Source organism: Paroedura picta, chromosome 6, assembly GCF_049243985.1.
Source record: "Paroedura picta isolate Pp20150507F chromosome 6, Ppicta_v3.0, whole genome shotgun sequence".
NCBI lineage: Eukaryota > Metazoa > Chordata > Lepidosauria > Squamata > Gekkonidae > Paroedura > Paroedura picta.
The window spans coordinates 73,920,615-73,940,920 of NC_135374.1; the positions used below are offsets into that span (position 1 = coordinate 73,920,615).

At 40.5% G+C, this 20,306-nt stretch overlaps 1 long non-coding RNA gene across 2 annotated transcripts in view; it reads left to right on the plus strand.

The window, feature by feature from the left end:
* The window catches only part of LOC143840068 (uncharacterized), a 332,902-nt gene that overhangs the window by 228,270 nt on the left and 84,326 nt on the right, over window positions 1–20,306 (plus strand). The window contains exon 3 of one of the 2 annotated variants that reach the window (XR_013232000.1): window positions 14,623–16,554. The exons of the other annotated variant lie outside the window; for it this stretch is intronic. This is a non-coding gene — a long non-coding RNA (uncharacterized LOC143840068). Of the gene's footprint in view, window positions 1–14,622; window positions 16,555–20,306 lie in introns of those variants that run through there. 2 annotated transcript variants of the gene reach the window in all.

A 20,306-nucleotide genomic window follows, 5' to 3' on the forward strand; every position in this document is an offset into this window, starting at 1 on the left:
GCGATGGGTCGGACACGACTTCACAACTAACAACAACATCTAAAAATAAGTCCATGTGCAATTTTTGTCTATATGCCATCCGTTCCAATATTGAAAGAGTTCTAAGATACTCAGTCCACTTATTTACCTATGGTGGGCACTAATCTTTCTAATATTATAAAACTGGGGCTTTTAGATGTAGTAAGAGCAAGGAGGGTCCATCTTCATGGAAACATCAGTTAGATACCAAGAAACCGGCAGATAGCTTTCAAGCATTCCTCCCAGATCACTGAATATTCTAATACAAAATTGATATGAGTAACAACTCAGGAATTAATGGAATAAGTAAGCAGATCACCCTATTCTACCAAAGTAATGAGATACGGCCTTTATACCTATTCTCTCCATGGAGCTTAAATTGAGTCTTATTCAGCAAAATATAAATAGGGTATATGGGATACCACATGAATTCTTTGGCAAAGGATTGAGTAAAGTATATCTCTGTTATAACTCATAGGACACTTCCCTCAAACATATGCTATGGGCACATCCAGTCTTTTTTTTCTGATAAATTGATTTCCAGCTTATATTTAATTAGAAATATTATAGCCCTGTGTTAGGCTACCACTAAGGTTGCCAGCTGTGGGTTGGGAAACACCTGGAGATATTGTAGTGGAGCCTGGGAAAGAGTCAGCCATCCAAAGCAGCCATTTTTTTTCTCCACGAAAATTGATCTCTGTCGCCTGGATGTCAATTGTAATAGCAGGAGAACTCGAGGTGCAACTGGCTATCATGGATGTCAATTGTAATAGCAGGAGACAAATCAAACGCAAGTCACTCCATGAACACATTAAAGAACTGTGATGTTCATTGTGGAGTGGTGTGCATATTATGAGTCCATAATTTTCTTGCAGAAGGATCTCGCGGCCAGGAAGGAAAAGGTTGAACAGGATGAGGTGGAAGAGGTAGCTTCTGGGGAACCTGATAGGGTTATAAGATGTCTTCTTTTTGGAGGTCTTGTCCAAAGTTGCAAAAAGATTGAGGCAGACGGTGCAATTATAGGGCCATCCTATGATGGTGCCCCATCCAATCATTATTTCCTATAGATTGGTCATCTCCTCCAATGCCCCCTGTATGATAGTCTTCATGTAGGCTGTTGAATCATGCACACTGCAGATTTTGCATATTCCAACAAACCTTTACTTTAAAATAAGCACCAAGACCATTATTACATTCCATTCTATGTTTCCAGAGTGTGATAGAATCCACAGGAATGTAAGAAGGGCCACACTCATTTAGTCCAGAACCTTGTTTCTGATGACCCTTACAAACATATTATGAAGGCAATACTTATTCTCATTTACTTCTTCAGCATCAGAGCAGCCCTTGAACATGAAGGTTCCTTTCAGCCATCATGATTAGCATCAATAGACTTATCCTCCATTGAGTTTGTATCACCCTTTTAGCTACAAGTCACATCCTTTTGGATTAAATTCCATGTTAAATAAGCATCCCAATTTTGAATCTACTATTAGTTTGGATGACCTCAGAACAGTAATAGATGGAGGAACAGAAATGTCTTTCTATCTACTTTCTTCTGTGTTGTTCAAGCTGAATGTACTTCAGCAGCCATGTATGGCAGCCAACCTTGGGGCGTAATACCAACTCCCTGCCTGAGAGAGTAAAAATTCCCCTTACTCTTTTCCTTTCTTTGTAGACCTTACTCATTAAGTTTCATTGGCTACTGGAAGGGTTGTTGGTAATATTGTCCTTTCTCTGTTAGCAGTGTTGCCCTTCTTCTGCCTTATTCATTGCAATTGCCTCAACAATGAAAGTTCACCACTCTTCTTTCTTTCTTTCTTTCTTTCTTTCTTTCTTTCTTTCTTTCTTTCTTTCTTTCTTTCTTTCTTTCTTTCTTTCTGTTTGCGTGTCCTGGGTTTTGTTGTGTAACACAAATTGAACACAAGAGTAAATGAGTATGACAGGCTTATTGATTTTGCTGCTTGGCAGGGGTCCTCATTTATGCAGGCATTTTATAGCCAGAATATTGGCCTCTGGGGAAAAGCTAGAGCAATCAATTTAATTAGAAGATTTTACAAAATCATGCCATGTCTCTCCACATTAACCTTAATGAACCCCAAGACATGTTGATAGAGTTTTCCCCTCAAAGGTTTCTTATCTGACAAGCATCAAAATGGCTAGAGAATGAATATGTGGTATTTTTCCCCCTCTGGGTTTTCATTGTTGGTGTTAAGCTTTGACAGATTTCAAATGTAAAGGTTGGATTTTAACATAACCCCAAATTTGTATAATCTTTTGATATAATATTAACAGGAGTTCGTGCCCTAAAAGTGAGCTTGATGGCTTAGCCTGAATTAATTTGAAAAAGCAGAAAAATAATATTCTGGCAAAGGCAGAGCATTTCATAGGGATGCCAGCTCTGGGTTGGGAAATTCCTAGAGATTTGAAAGTTGTTGAACGTGAGGAGAGAGTGGTTTGGGGAAGGGAGGTATCTTAGCAATGTACAGTGCCATAGAACAGGGGTAGTCAACCTGTGGTCCTCCAGATGTCCATGGACTACAATTCCCACTAACAATATTGTAGTAGGCACTATGAAGAGTTAGTGAACTGACCAGAGATATGGGTGACCTTGGGGATATGATTGCATATAAATTGTCTTTCCCCTTCATAAATGGTGCCCTGCCCACAACCAAGACCACTGAAGGAGGACTAGACTGTTCTGATAATAATTGCCCTCCATGAACCTAACAAGGTCCATGGTTTGTTTTTGGATGATTTTGGGTTGGATCAGCATGAAAGGAATCTTTGCCTGTGAGCCCATGCAGCACTCCCAGGGAAGTACATTACAATTTGTAAGATTTTGCTTCATTATCACTATTACATGGTACCGCCAATAGATAAAGATGATGGTATGCTTGTACAAACAGGAGATTCTTGGGATTAAACTAGAAGAGCAATTTTCCTGGAAGCTGTGGAGGAATATCTAGAAAATTTACAAGAACATTCAGCAGATGCTTAAGAAGCATTATTATGTGGTCTGTAGGGTCAGGATTGGACATAATGATCAGTGGTGTTTCCATCTCAATGTAATAATGATGAATGTGTAACACTTCCCTGTTCATAAAGATAACAGCAACTATTAATAATGGATTGCTTATGCTTTATAGGACTTGTGTATTTCATTTATTTTTCATGTTGTATTGTCAAGAATTATATGAATTTTATTACATTAGCCTATATAGGATTTGTTTATTATACCATAACCTCTCTGAATTCACTGGTAGAGAAAGCACAGAATTATACAGATTATACATATACAGTAATAAAAATGTCTATATACTGTGCAGAAATGTGGGTGAATCTTAAAATGCCTGAGTATTTTTCTCTTGTTTATTTGAATACAATATTATTTATCTCTTGTTTATCTGAATATAATCCAAATATAGTTATCTACATTAAAGTACCGTATGTATATGTTGAGCATGTCTTTAATTATCTCCCCTTTAAAAAAATAGTCAAAAGCACTACATTTGGGCTGCATTGAGCAGAATGTTCATAGTCTCTGTACCTTTCAGTGTATCAGTATCATATTCTGTGTTGCCCCAATAAAGTATGTCCTTCAAAATTTTAATGAATTTTTAAAATGTAAATGTTTTATCTGGAGAAAACAGAGCTTCAAGAAACATTCAGGAATGAATTAACCTTGGCATCTGCTCCATTTCTCCATTATTATATAAGGCCCACCTTATTTTACATATCATGATATTATTGTCCAGTCTGAATATTGGGTACATAATCTGAGGATCATGTCTTCTCTTTTTTGTAAGCTGCTTTTGTAACATGTTTTAAGTATTACTTAGGAACTTAACTAGACATCTCAAAATGATTACAGTGGGCTAGATCCTGTAGTTCTATTCTGTTAGCAGTGGTATTTTCTTCCAGTTTTCTAAATAGAATTAGTTCTTTCATTACCAGGTAAGCTCCTTGTATCTGATGTTTCCTTGTATGGGAAGACAGCACGACCACTAATGCAACAGATTGATAGGATCTATAAAAGAGTGCATTTTTATAAAACTGAGCACCCATATAAATAAAAGATAGGATAACAAGTAGTTCATAGTCTGAGGAAGAGTGTTTGCACTCGAAAGCTCACGCCTTGAATAAATCTTTGTTGGTCTTAAAGGTATCACTGGACTCTGATTTTATCCCGTTATGTATCGAAAATCAGAATACACTGAACAGATTTAAATTTTATGAGCAAAATTAACTTGGAATTGTCACACAAGTCCCTTTTAAATGAATTATGTGGTTTTGGTGCATTTCAGTACTTGTATAAGAGCTTTTTTGAGACATCAACTCTTGTAAGCTTAAGTCATCGCTATTCCACCAAGACAGAAAGGGAATCTCAAAAGGCAATGTGGATGAACAGAGAACTCCATGATGAACTAAGGGCTGGGAGGAGGAAATATTCAAGGTTTGGAAGGAAGAAAGAGCTAAATGGGAGAATAGCCAGTAGGCAGCCGCCTGAGGCTCATAGTTGACACATGGGGATCTATGGGGGGAGACAGTCATCTGTTATATGGATCCTAGGCTTTAAAGGTCATAACAAACACCTTGTATTGAACTCAGAAACAAGCTGGTAGCCAATGTAGCTGTTATTGCACCCACGGAGCTCTGATTCAGATCAGGTCTGCAGCACAGTCCTTTCTCCCTTCTACCTTTTCTCCAGCCTCAGGTACAACTAATAACTCTGGATAAGAATGGTTAAGTTTGAGAAATTATACAGAAGAAAGGTCTACCTCCTCTCTCTGCACTACAGCTCTGATTTAAACTGGAGTCTCGTGGATGCTATTTATTAATACAAATTGCTTGGGAAATCCATTCACTGATATTCTAGTTTTCCACAATAGTGCAAAAAAGTAGTTCTTGAGACTTTTTGAAGCTACAAAAATATTTATGTCACTCTTTCCAGTACTGAATTCCTGTTTCTAATTAAGATCTCATAGCTACAATTTACCAACCCAAAATGATCATGTGACCCATTCACAGATCTGCCAGTAACTTCTAGTTTGGGCCTTATTTGCCTCAAGCATTTACACAAATTCTGTCTAGAGTCTGATATCTCAGATTCATTTATGTGCACAAGAAATATTGTGCCCCCAAAAGCTGAGAAGAGGACTGTTTGTGAAAAGGCCCTGCGCCACTGTGGCCGACTCAGGTGGATCTCAGAGAACAGGGCAGAGGAAGACCTTTGCCCGAGACTTTGACTAATCCATTGCCAGCCAGAGTAGACCAAGAAACTTGTGCTTTGATACATTCTAAAGCAGCTTCTTAAGTTTTGACTGAAGTTAAGCTTGTGGTAGCACAACATTAAAACAGAACAAAGCTATTATTATCTATGTTGTTTTAAAACACCATCTTTAGGTCTCTCATTCAATTAGACACCAAATTACATCAGTAGAAAGAGATCATACTTTAGAAGTCATTACACTGTTTTTATAATTAACACTGATTAGCCTTTAATAAAAAAAACATTCACAAACAAAATAAATAATTAAAATGCATTGCATTTCCAAACACTCTAATGACCAAATCTATCAGATTGCTTTTTAGAGACAATTTCACTTTTTAAATGTAATATATTTTAGTTTATCTATTTTGTAAAAACAATCTCCTTAATATCATATAATGAAGGGTTCCCTAATTGTCAAAGGCTACATAAACTTTTACATTTTTCTTATTTCTATTTGCTTGTGTACCCAGCAAACGGGGGAGAGAAGGATCTTTGAGATTGAAAAGTTCACAGGTTTACTGAATTTATAGAACTGACAACAGGATTAATTCATAGAGGCCTCCATCTCTCACAGTGTAGTGATACCTTTATTTGGGTTTAGGGCTGATGTACCCTGTTCCTGCCCCAGTCATCCTTGGCACAAGTGATAAATCCTCATCAGATACTAAAGACAGGATTTTAGCTGTCTTGCTCTCTCACAACTACACTTTAATTGCATTGAGGGAGGCCTTTCCATTCAACCCCCCCTGCCCTACTTTCTTTCACGGGGTGAGATGAGACAGAACCTCAAGGAAATGCCTGGTACAGCTCTTGCCAGAATCTTGCCCTTGGGGACTGGCCTGAGGAAGTTTCCTACATCTCCTGAGTGATACCTCACAAAAACAGTCTGCTTCCCTTTGTATGAATACGCTGTACCTACTGCTCTGTGATTTGGTTATTTTCTGTATGGTGTGATTTAATTTCATAGTATGGAATAGGCAAAATAGGCCTTCTTTAATTTCATAGTATGGAATAGGCAAAACAATCAAACAAAATACAATCTGGAAAAAAGGGGGGGAGAGATCCTGTTCAGCCATAGAATGATGAACAAATCCTGTACTGGGGCTGGCTAGTGTTTTATTTAGGAAATGTATATGTTACTTCTTCAGAGTCCTGCTTGAGCTATGTTTCCCTGATGCAGCCACATGCACTGTCTCACCCTCTCACTACTCTGGAGGGATGACGACATAAGTAGTGATTAATACAATCCAGGCTCACATGCAGCTACCTGGTGTACATATTTGGGCATTGTTGTTTACTTTCCTTTCAATCAATACACGGCTTCTAGACAATAAATATATGATGGCACATTTTATTTTCAAAAAAATTTGTACATTGCCTTAATTGTTCTTTCTGTGAAACAGACCTATCTATTCTGTGTACCAGCTTTAAACTGGAAAAAAGATGTGATGTACTCATATAATAACTTTATTATATGACTTTATTTTGCTTCGTAGATAGCTTTTTCCTCTTTGTATGTACTTTTGTCACACAATGTGGTACATTGATCATCAAATGTTGTATTAACTGGGACTTCTTGAAAAAATAGTCTTTTTCTTGAAACAAATGTTGGAAGATTTTTTTGCAGCTGTGATGAACAGCACCTGGAAGAAGAGGATCTAAGTGCTGTAATAACAGCTACGGGTAGTGATGAGCAAAAAGCCTCACTAAGCTGTATGAGCCAAGGCAACAGGCTGAGTCCTGGCCACAGCTGAGTGGGAGCTGTTATACTGACTCCATTTGGAGGCTGGATTCTGTCTGAGAGGGTTTTGTGTACAGCTGCTTTTGAGGAGAATTTAGTCGAAGGGGAAAGTCTTCACTAAGGGTTTAAAAGTCATAGTGTCAGGAGGACTGTGGCAAAGAGTTGCTAGTGGAAATTTGGGGCAGTCCAGAGAACTTCCTAGATCAGAGAAGAAAATAGGTTCCCTGCCCAGTTCAAGGAGGGATGCTCAGATGAATGGATTTCTCCAGACACTTCTGGGGGAAAGTGTGTGAGACTCCTCACTAATCCCGCCCGCGGGAACAGCCTTCGCCCTCCGAAGGCTTCCCCAGGGAGCACGGCCCTAGCGCCCATTTTATTTCTCTTTAAAATGGGCTTCTTTTCTAGTTTGAAATATTCACAAAAGATCATTAGCTGAAAAGCACAGAAGCCCAATTGTCCTCAAGAAAAACACAGAGCAGTATTTGATTTCAGGAAACAACTCTTCAGATTCCTTTATGTGCTTAATACTAAAGGTACTAGTGTGAATAAAATGTGTCTGTAATATTAAATTTAAAACTTTAATTAAAAACATCATAGGAAGGCTCATGTAGATATGCAGCCCAAATGAGACAAAATGGTTTGAGAGATGGAATGACACTTTCATTGCGCGCAGCAAGCACCACATAAAAAAGGACATTAAATGAAATGTCAATTGTTTGTCATCATTATATCTACTAGTTCAGTCCAATTTTAACAAATGCAAACTACTTTTATGTTAATAACACAATTTAGAAAAAAGTTCAGCCATTTCTTGCTTGTTGCTTTCACTTGCTATATCAGGATGCGGACCATTCTTTAAATGGCTCAATATCATGGATTCATTATAGATGGCACTTTAAAACAAAATTCTAGAGAGAAACTGGGGTGAGTGCTTGGAATGTGCCAAACAATAAAGTGGAAGTCCAATGGCACCTTCAAGACTAACAATATATATTCCTATATGAGATTAGATAAGTCAGGGGTCATTTCTGGAGATGCTAAGAAAAAGGAAATTGTTTTCCACATTCCGATAATAAAAAGTAGGGAGAGGGGAAGGGAGGAGTTTGGAGCAGAGAAAGGCTTGGTAAGAATCTTGTTATGAAACTTTCAGATGGCATTCTTTGTATAAGGTACTGGAATGAATTAGATTATGTCATATAATGGGGAAGGCCAAAAGTTGTGGACCCTCTCCTTATTGGCTTACTAATAAACAACAGTGTAATAAATTACAACTGAGGAGGAAGCAGGCTCAAGCATACAAAATTAACATTAGGTAAATGTTGTACAACATGTTAAGAACAGCCAACAGATATTTCTAAAAGTGGTTCTTGTTGGAGTATTAGAATGAGCTGAAAAGCCAACTCCTCACTTTGTGACTACTGTATAACTCTGAATAAAACGTTACTTCTGCGAACAAGCAATAATGGAAATAATAAAATATATGGAAAATCTATTAGGCAAGACCATTATATGAAGGTTAATGTAGGCAGTATTTATACAACAGAAACATTTCATGTAGTTCATTTTTTAGCTTTGTTTAAGCATGCATCTAGGACTAAAGGAGAACACCCCTCTCAAACCCCCCCCCAAAAAAAGCTATAGTCAGAAAATGGAATAAAAAGTTTTCCTCATTGTCGTGGTCTATAGCAGGGGTGGGCAAACTGTGGCCCTCCAGATTTCCATGGCAGGGGCTCATGGGAATTGTAGTCCATGGATATGTTTGAAGATTGCCAGTGAGGGAGGAGCTCACTACCTATTTAAACAGCCTATTCCACTGCTGAATTACTCCAGTATCTAGTTGATAGTAATTAGAGTTTGCCTTTTTTATTATTATTTTAAAAGTGGAATATAATAATTTCAAATGACAGCACTTATTTACTAATCAGAGATTGTCACTTTACAAGATACTATGACATCAACAGTTGCCTGAAATATTTTTTTTTCAGGAAGAGTAGATCATTTTATTTTACAAGCTGCACACTATAATGGCAAGTTCTTAAATGTCATCTGACATCACCATCTTCAAAGCAATGCCAGATATGCAACGTCCCGACAAGGATACCGCCAACCAATCGTCATCTCCTAGCTTCTTGATCTTGTGACGTTCATTTTCCTTCTGCAGACAGTCTATTTTTTTCTTGTGGTGACCAGTTTCTTCTTTATGGTGTTTTCTCAGATTAGCCAGCTGTTCTCTCTCTTTCTCCTTGAAATAGCGCTCTTCCATGGCCGCCTCCCATTTCCCTAAGGCGCCACCAGCCTCACGAACCATTCCACCTCCACCGCCGCCTTTGCCCACACCTTTGCCCAGCTCCCCAAACTGGTCAGCGCCGAAGCCATTCCAGGCCCACTGCTGGTGCGGTAATCCCAGAGCCCCATGCAGACTGCTCCTCAGCACCAGCCCCACCGCAGCCATCTCAGGTCTGTCCTTGGTGGGGAAGGGAAGCAGCCGAACCCCAACAGTTGCCTGAAATATTATGATCTACATTAGTCCTTCATGGACTCCCAGGGACAGTAGCTCTGACAAAGAGATACAACTGTTAGTGTTGGGTTATGGAAGATCAGTAACGTGTATGATTGCATTTGAACAGCTGCAAAAATCAGTAGACACCATTTGAACAGCTGCAAAAATCTATGACAGATGTATAAAACTTTGTAACTAAAAGAGTTATAACTCTCCTGTTATCTTCTAATAAAAAGATACTGTTACCATATGATCTATGTTTTGTAGCAAAGGAAGAATTAAACGATTTTTAGTATCAGAAAAATTATTGCATTCCAAGATTACATACTGTATCTGAGTTTGGTGTCTTATCTTGGTGTATTGGTTAGGACCACTGACTTCTCATCTGGTGAGCTGGGTTTCATTCTACACTCCTCTTCCACATTCAGCCAGCTGGGTGATCTTGGGTTCACCACAGTACTGATAAAGCTGTTCTGACTGAAAAGTAATATCAGGGTTCTCTTAGCCTCACCTACCTCACAGGGTGCCTGTTGTGGGGAGAGGAAAGGGAAGGGTAAGCCGCTTTGAGACTCCTTCTGGTAGAGAAAAGCAGCATATAAGAACTAACTCTTCTTCTAAATTTTCCTATTGCCCCTTTTGTTTTGTTGTCAGCCTTGTACATTAAGTGCTGAATAAGTATACCTCAGTGGTAATTAGAGGTTACCAAAGCAACAGAAAATAGAACGACAAGGAGAACTGAAAAGATTAAATTTCCCAAATAAGTGTTCCTTAACAGGAGTTTTCAACTTTCCACAGGGCCTGTAAGACAGAGCTCTTCCGCCGGGCATATGGTTGAGGCCAGGGTTCCCGCCATTCAGTCTGGGATCCCCCCATCTCCATTGAGTCCATCTGTTCCCACTCTCATCAGTAGAATAGCAAAACTGTGGCCTGGCTGGTTGAGGGGATACATTGATTTATTAGTTTTGCCGCCATCTTTTAGTCTTAATAATTTTAACAATGTAATTGGGGCATTTATTCTTTTATTGTGTAAACCGCCGTGAGCCCAAATGGGAATGGCGGTATATACATTCAAGTAATAAATAAAATAAAAATAAGTATTCCTAAGGATAATCAGCAGAATATTCTTTCCATATAGCAGAGATTTGAATTGAAGATTCACCCAAAGCGGATGAAATTGCACTTTTTTGCCCTAGCTTTATAGAATGCCTAAAGGCTCCACTAACCTATATTTCAAAAAATATCAGTTAAATGAGTTCTTCAATTTGATTACTGTCTTTAGAGCTTTCCTGGTACATCTTTATTTCTTGTAATGCCTAAGGGGAGAGCAAAACTATCAGGAGTTTGGTATCAGATTTCTACTTGAGCAAAATGTTGTGTGTGTGTGGGGGGGTGTTAATTAGCACTTTGCTAATTACATTAATAACCCACACACAAAATTAGATTGGGGGTATAATCTGCTCATCCCTCTTGCAGTTTTCCACAAGAAAATGGTCTCCCCTTTCTCCACCCCTTGCTATTATTAGCTCTGGAAAATACACAAAAGTTTACCCCCCCATACCATTGCCTTGATTCCAGTCACTTTCCCACTCCAGTGGCCACATCTAACTTTTTAAAAACTGCCAACAACTCATCTGGTTTGGCCCTATATGTTCAAGATAAGGTCTAGTAGAAAATGAAACAAGAAAATATGATGATACAGAGGCATCTCAATTCCCACCAATATTGGAAATATATGGAAAGTGTACATTTAAATTGTGGCAATATTTTTTTGTTGAAATACTGAAACTATTCCATTTATTATAGATTTTTCATTCTGCATTTGGTTTGAGTGTATGGAGTTGCATGTTGACGGAACAATTCAATTCTAATTGAGTCCTGCTAGAATGCATGTGTGAATGTTCAGTTAACATTGTCACCATGTATTGTTGTATTAGGTGGTTGAATTAATCAGGCACCTTTTCAGCCAGGAATTAGCAAGCAGGGAAAGGTTGATACAGACCCGTAAAATTGATGCTTCAAATAATTTATTTTCTCTTTGGTCCATTTTCCAAAATTTTTATAAGGTCTTCATAGCATTATTTTCAGGAGGATAATGATTTAACATATTGATGCCTAAAAAGCTTGAAATTATGACTGGTCTTTCTTGATAGGCTGCAAGATGGGACTTATACTACCGGATTTGCCGGCGCATAAGACGACTGGGCATATAAGATGACCCCCCAACATTTCCACTCAAAATATAGAGTTTGTTATATACCCGGCCCACCCCTGCATCTCCCTGTGACTGGCACTAGTGCGCAAGTGTGCATGTGCGAGCTCTGCGGAGACAAGGGGCGGGCTGGAGCGCTGCTGCTTCCCGCCAAGCAGAACAGGCCAGGCACGCTGAAAAGGCTGGCACCCCTGTCTCACTGCTGATGCTTGTCGCAGCCACACAGATGACCCGCCGCGGCCTCACTGGATACCGTGCAATACTGGATGGTATGTAGAATGAGGTGGGCGGGCATCGGGAGGCCACTATGGGCAGCTATGTCTATCCCAACTGAAGTGCACCCGGCGTATAGGATGACTCCCCTACTTGGAGGCATGTTTTTCAGGGGGGGGGGGGGAAGTAGTCTTATACGCCAACAAATACAGTAAGTAAATCACTACCGTTTAGGGCTTTCCCTCATATACTGGTGTGTGTATAGGCATTTTTACATCCATTTTACATCCAAATTGTCCTGTGTTCTTATCTTCAAGAGAGAAATAGATTGCTTTGCTATCAGACTAGAATCTCAATACTACTTCTAGTTTTGCATGTTTAAATTTTTGCCTTGCATGCTTACCTGCTGAAACCATTGCTGATGTACTTACCTTTATTCTGACTTTTCTCATGGTATATCAGCATTTTAAATCTTCCTAGTTATAGATTTGCAAGCAAAGTATGCCTCATGGGAGAATTTTCTTTCTCTTCCATGTTAATAAACGAATACAAAAATCCTCGTGACAAGAAATCTTGCTTTTAAAGCATAAATCAGTCTTTTTTTTTCAATGCCACACTTTCCTGAAAATAATAGATTTGATACCAGTAGAGTCCTGATTTCTTAGGGGAGGGAGTCATGTAAAATAATTAAATTTATGGGCTACCAGGAGAAATTATTAAAATGACAGTTAACACTTATAACTAGAAGGCTTGCTGAAGCTCATTTGGAAGGTATTTCACATGTAATCTAGTTGTCAGTATTAAGCTGGAGCACCAGTTGTGCCTGAGTGGAAGGTGAGAAGGGAACAGGATGACTCTGGGTAATTGTGCCCAGCACTGGTTATCAGCCAAATGACTCTCAGGCAGTTTTCTGAAGAAGAAAGAAGAAGAAGAAGAAGAGTTGGTTTTATATACCCTTTTCTCTATCAGAAGGAGTCTCAAAGTGTTTTACAATTACCTTCCCTTTCCTCTCCCCACAACAGGCACCCTGTGATATAGGTGAGGCTGAGAGAGCCCTGATATCACTGCTCGGTCAGAAAAGCTTTATCAGTGCTGTGGCAAGCCCAAGGTCACCCAGCTGGCTGCATGTGGGGGAGTGGGGAATCAAACCTGGCTTGCCAGATTAGAAGTCTGCTCTCCTAACCATTATACTAAGCTGACTCTCTGCAGCCCTATCCTTATGGGCCAGCCCCATCACTGACGGAGAATGAGGTCAGCAGACTTGTGGGCTTCAGGGTCCAGGTAGGTCCACAGTTCATGATTAGAAAGAATGAATTGCAGGTGCATTGAACATTCAGAACAGCTGGACTTGGCTGACACTATTTTTGCAGGATTAGCTCAGAATGTTATCAGCCTCAGGTCCAAGTTCCAAGGTATCTCATCCTCCCCAGCCTCACAGGGTGTCTGTTGTGGGGAGAGGGAAGGGAAGGCAAATGTAAGCTACTTTGAAACTCCTTCAGGTAGAGAAAAGCAGGATATAAAAACTAACTCTTCTTCTTCTGATTGCATATATTTCAGCTACTATGCCATGCTGTTGTACAAACTGCCTGGCTTGCCCTGTGTCTCCTGCTTGCTGTGGGGTTGGTGGGCCTCTGGTCCTAGCGGAGTGTGCTTCTGGCTAGACTGGGTCAGAGTGGGACATGTTTCTGTTTTGAAGAGGGTTCAGGAGCCAGCCCACCTGGGACCTCTAGGCTCTCCAGGACTAGCAGCAGAATCATAGAATAGAATCATAGAGTTGGAAGGGGCCATACAGGCCATCTAGTCCAACCCCCTGCTCAACGCAGGATCAGCCCTAAGCATCCTAAAGCATCCAAGAAAAGTGTGTATCCAACCTTTGCTTGAAGACTGCCAGTGAGGGGGAGCTCACCACCTCCTTAGGCAGCCTATTCCACTGCTGAACTACTCTGACTGTGAAAATTTTTTTCCTGATATCTAGCCTATATCGTTGTACTTGAAGGTTACTGTGTGTCCTCTCCTCTGCAGACGACAGAAACAGCATCCTGCCCTCCTCCAAGTGACAACCTTTCAAATACTTAAAGAGGGCTATCATGTCCCCTCTCAACCTCCTTTTCTCCAGGCTGAACATTCCCAAGTCCCTCAACCTATTTTCGTAGGGCTTGGTCCCTTGGCCCCAGATCATCTTCGTTGCTCTCCTCTGTATCCTTTCCATTTTATCTACGTCCTTCTTGAAGTGAGGCCTCCAGCACTGCACACAGTACTCCAGAGAAACATCCTTTCCCACCTCTGTTCCTTGACTCCCTTCCCCACTTGGGGGTCTCAGCTGCAGCATCTCCTTTCAGGGCTCCTTGGAGAAGGAAAGAAGCTGTTGATGCCTGTCACTTTGCTGTCCTCTACCACTGCCACTGTGTGTGTGTGTGTTTTTTTTTGGTGTGGGGGGGAGGCAGGCTCCTGCCCACAGAGCCCCTCCCCCCATTTCAGAGCCTCCAAAGAGGCTCCTCAGAGAGCTAAAGTATGGGGCACTGCTACCAGGGCTTCAAAAATTTTGACCAGTGTTCAGAGTTTTGTAATACACTCATTTTAATAGATTCATTGTGCTTGGAAAAAAAATCACATGAACTGTCTTTGCCTAAAACTTACAGAAATGTACATCCCATTTTTCATTCCAGCTTGCTGAAGCATGCTCTGCCCCTGGATGACTGGCACACGCTGGCTGCTGCCCCTATCCCTATTTTTGTGGACAAAGACACGCACTACGAAGTCAACACGAAGTCAACACTACGAAGACTTTCGGTGGCATAAGGGGAGGTTGCAGTACCTGGTGGACTGGAAAGAATTCCCCATGGGGGAACGGGAATGGGTGGAGGCTGGGGATGTTCGGCGCCCCTAAGTTGTTGCAGGAGTTCCACAGGGCATTCCCACACTGTCCTCGTCCCAAGGATGGCGGGTGAGGGGAAGGATGTTTTTGGACCAGAGGAATGTCAGGATCAGTCCCTGCACTCTGAGGATCAGAGGATCAGTCCCTGCTCTGTTTGAGTTCTGTGAACCTAATAGACTCCATCTTGGTGTATTGTGTCTTTGCTAACTTTCCCATGTAACCAGAATGTGTATGCCTGTAGTTTTCCTTTGATTACCCCCTCCTTTTGCATTTTCACACTGCATACTCTCCCTGCTGTGAAACATTGTTGCCTGTGTTCCTGTAAACATCTTATCTGCTAGCCTGGGGCACTGACCTGACCAAGGCCATGCTAACTTTGGCACGTTGGCAGGAAGCCTTGGCTGGCACCTGGGTGAGAGGGTGACCCCCTCCCCTTGGGAACGCTTGGGTTTCAGCGGGAGAATTGTATTGATAACTGCCTGCTCTTCTAATATCGACTTCGAAAAGTTTTCTTTCTATAGAAGCTTGTTTGTGCGTTTTGTCTGCTCTTGACAACTTGAGGAAAGGCAGTCAATGCTGCAAGCTCTGCATTGAACTCATCCTTCAAGAAACAGGAAAATAGCTTTGATTCCTTCCAGCTAGAGTTGCCAACCTCCAGGGGATCTCCCAAAATTACAATGGACCCCCAGGCGATAATGGCTTCTTTTGAAGGCAGACTCCATTGTATTATAACGATAGGTCACTCCTTTCTCCAAACCCTACTTTCCACAGATTTCAACCTCAAATAGTTCATACGATTTGACCACTTAACTGTTTATGCCCTCTACAGAGGACATTAAGAGCATCAAGTTTGAATCATAGAATAATAGAGTTGGATGGTACCTCATGGGTCATCTAGCCCAACCCCCTGCACTATACAGGACACTCACAACCTTATCGCTCATCCACTGTAACCTGCCAGCCCCTTAAGCCTTCACAGAATCAGCCTCTCCATCAGATAGCTATCCAGCCTCTGTTTAATAATTTCCAAAGATGGAGAACTCACCACCTCCAGAGGAAGCCTGTTCCACTAAACCGCTCTAACTGTCAGGAACTTCTTCCAGATGTTTAGATGGAATTTCTTTTGAATTAATTTGATCCCACTGGTTCTGGTCCATTCCACTGATGCAAGAGAGAACTGTGCTCCATCCTCTATACTTGAATACTTGAAGATAGTTATCAAATCCCCTCTGAGTCATCTCCTCTCCAGGCTAAACAGACCAGCCTTTCTTCATATGATTTGGTCTCCAAACTCTTCAACATCTTTGTTGCCCTCCTCTGGATGTGCTCCAGTTTGTCTAAATAAATTAGTGATCCCTGGCCCAAAATAAGTAAGTCTGGCCTCTACTGGGGCCAGGGCATTTTTGGCCCTGGCCCCAGCTTGGTGGAATGGGCTCCTGAAGTAACTTGTTCAGTTCTGCATGTCCTGTAAAATGGAGCTCTTCCATCAGGCATTTGTTTAGGGCCAGTGAACATCTGGACGGCTTGATTAACATATGGATACCCCCTCTGAAAACCAAGATACTCTGAGGTTGTCACACAGTGGATATGATTGTTTTAATGTGATTTTAATTGCTCGTTTTTATTATATTTTTATATAACTATTTTGTAAGCTACCCCAAGCCAGCAGTGCTGGGAGGGGTGGATTATAAATTGAAAAATACATTAAATAAATAATAAATAATGCTTCTTCAGTTTCAACATTCCATGATAACAGTTCTCTAGCCAAGGTTCTCTTGACTGGGGAGAATCTAGTTTTTCCTATAATGCTGGGGGGGGGGGGGTTGTGTCCGTTCTCCCTTAAGTCTTTGGTAATACTACATGTTTTCTCTTTTTTCTTTTTTGGCCACTGAAACAGTTTATAGTTTCAAAAACAGAATGCATGGAAAGCTTGTGTGCATGCCTGTGTGTATTTTTTTAAAGAAACTCAAAGCAATTCTCTCTGCAGGCAGTAAAGACATGGATAATTAACCACAAAAATTCACAGAGAACTACCAGAGCAAACATGGTAATTTCCATCACACTCTCCCATAAAATAAGCTATTTAGAGACAAAGAAAATTCGGTAGGTAAACACATTGTCCAGCCTCCCTCCTGGGTGCCTTTCCATTTGCATAGTTTAAAGGACATGATAAAACCTTGTCTATAATAAAAGCCATTGCCAAGATACTGAAAACTATTTTTTCTTTTGTTTTCCTATAATAGCATTCCCCTTCAGCTTTAAAGCTCTTATCAATACAGTCTAAAATTTAAAAAAATAGTTTCAAAATATGGAGCTATATTATCACTGTTTCCCAGTGTTTTACTAAGGACCGGAATAAATGTGCTATTTGAGGGTTGATCACTTCTATTTATCATTTCCTGTCTCCTTCTGGTGCCCCCATCAGATTTCTGCATAGCAGCACGTCATCTCCAACGCCTTTTTCCTTTTCCACAGGGTTGAGAACAGATTTTCATTTCCACATTTTTTAATGATAATAAATATTACAGGAATATATCTTCCTTATGCTTTCTCTTTGTTTGAATGTTGAAGCCACGGAAAGTGTTTCTTTGCTGAGATTCACGCATAGCTCTCTGCTCTTTGCCTGCTTTTTGTGGTTGGACACTTGAGACATAAGCTATTTGGGAATTTGGGAGGAAAGTGGGTGCTGCAACCTTTTTAGTATTATAATGTCCTTATATTCACTTTGGGTCAACCTCAGCAGCAGTGTCGTAGATCAGACTTGAGATTCATTTATTAGCTTCCTTTTGAAATGTAGTTCTCGTTATTGATTTCTGAGTCATACAGTGAATGAAAGCACTGTTTTCAATTTGTCCCGGCTCTGGCAAAATTCTTGTTGGTTTAAGCATTACAAGAATCACTCCAAGTAAACGAAAAAATACTGGTTAAATCAACTTGAGCAGGGCCTGATTCTTCAATTGAATTTTTATATTTCTAACATTTCCACAGGAGATTTTCACTGTTTCATTCTCACTAAGCATGTGTGCAAGATCATATCTGCATATATACCCTCACACTATCAGTGTTGTCCTAAGCAGAGTTCTACCTTTCTAAGTCTTTGATGGATTTAGAAAAGTGTAATTCTGGCACTTTGTTTTCTAAGTTAGAATATGCAGGATCTGTATTAGAATATGCAAGATGATTCAAAAGGAAGAAAAAGAGTTGGTTCTTATACACCACTTTTCCCTACCCGAAGGAGTCTCAAAGCAGCTTACTTTGGTCTATGTCCCTTTCCTCTCCCCACAACAGGCACCCTGTGAGGTAGGTGAGGTCGAGAGAGCCCTGATATTACTACTTGGTCAGAACAGTTTTATCTGCATTGTGGAGAGCGCAAGGTCAGCCAGCTGGCTGCATGTGGGGGAGCGCAAAATCGAACCCGGCTCGCCAGATTAGAAGTCCACACTCCTAACCACTATATTAAACTGGCTGAAATGGATGAAGGGGATGAAGAATATCCTACAGGGGCATTGCAGATGTGTATTTAACATGGTTAGAATAGGAACTTCCTGAACTTTTTCATATAATCTCTCCCAGCTTCCTGATTGGCTCAGTTGGAGACTTCCTGCTCCTCTGAACACACTTCTTCCCTGCTTGCCTCCAGAATATCACAGACTGACTGACTGAATAAAGAGCAACAATTAGTTAATTAAGCCTCTCTCTCTTCTCTTTATTGACAAAACTGTTTCTCTTCACAATACAATTCCTGGCCCTAAGGATGTCTGCCTGGTCTCTAACCTGGTGGAATGAGTTGCCAGTTGAAATCCAGGCCCTGACAGAGCTGTCAAAGTTCCATACAGCCTGTAAAACAGTACTCTTCCACCAGGTATATGGTTGAAACCACAGTGGACTGAAATTAGATGGACCTTTCTCTTCTCCTTCTACAACTTGAAACTCGTATCTCATATTGGCCTCCTTTTGTTTTCCTGAAGTGATAATTCAATAATTTTGCATCACTGCAGCCCTAAAATTGATAGTAGTAGACTTAAGCCTGAGAGAGAGAGAGAGCAGCTTTTAGCTCCTGTGCTTCTCACATTGGCTTTGGCACGCATCAGGATGGCAGAACTCAAAGTAGTGATCTTTTCCATGCAAATTAAAGAAAAGTCAAGCCCTGCCACATCCTTATTTATTTTCCTACATGCACTGCTCTCTGGACCCACATCTCTATACACTAGGGATGGACTCAGTCATCTCCTCATATTGTCATTGTTCATGAGGCATTGTGGTAGACTTGACAGGACTTCTTATGCTTCTCCTCTTTGATGCTTTTATCTCTTTACAGATCATACTTACCTGAATAAATACTTGAATCCTTGAAGCTGTCTTATACTGAATCAGATTGTTGGTCCATCAAAATTAGCATTGTCTGCTCAGACTGACCGTCACTCTCCCAGGTCTTAGGTAGAAGTTTTTTTACTTCATCTCTTACCTGATCCTTTTAACTGAAAATGCCAGGAATTGGATCTCAGACCTTCTACATACCAAGCAGATGCTCTACTACTGAGCCCCCATCCCTCCCCTCCCACAGTGTGGCAAGTATCAACTTTTAATAAAAAGTGTGATGGAGATAAAGTCAGTTATTCATGTCTACTCAAAATTTCTATCTCTTGAGCTCACAGCAAAGCACAGCAAATGGTCTTATTATGGCAGTCTATAAGGTTGCTTTTTGTGCTGCTGTACAAATATTTAAGGTTTGTAATTTCTTGTTCCAAAACTCTACCAGAGATTGTAAATTCAATGCAATGTTTCATCACTCCTTTTCTAGTATAAACATAATCTTGTCAAGCTTTGTTTCTAATCAGTATGGCGTTGTACATTCTGCATATTGGAATTGTTGGGCGCATTCATATTGCTTTCAGTCACAAACTGCTTGCAGATGCACAGTTACATGGAACAATAACCTGCAAGTATTGTACCAATAGATTCTCATTAGTCAGTGACATCCAGCTGCAGAGAAGAATTAGAATCCATCCTTTGGAACCAAATAGCATTGCTTCTGGCATCACAGAGCCTTACAGGCAGCAAAGCAGGGTTTGGAATTAGTGGAGCAACCAATGCTGTAAGACACCGGGGTCAACACATTAAGAGCTGAGGCTAATAAGGAATTAAGGGGAGGAATAACATTCATGAGAAACCCATTGCATATTTACAAGTCAAAGAAACAGGAGATCAGGAGCAAGGTGGTGAGTGCGTAATATTAAAAGTGACAGATGGTGATGGGAAACTAGGAATATTATCTAGAGCAGTTTTGAGGGAGTCAGGCCAAAGTCATAGGCCAAAGGAGGAGATTCAGGAAAAAAGTCCAGGCAAAACTAAATCGATGAGGTTATCAGTATAAATACTCAGTGGACAAGCAAATGGGATATTTGGAAAGATCAGATGAGTCAGTGCCATGATATTAGAAATAGGCACCAAACAGAAACATAATGAGATCAAATC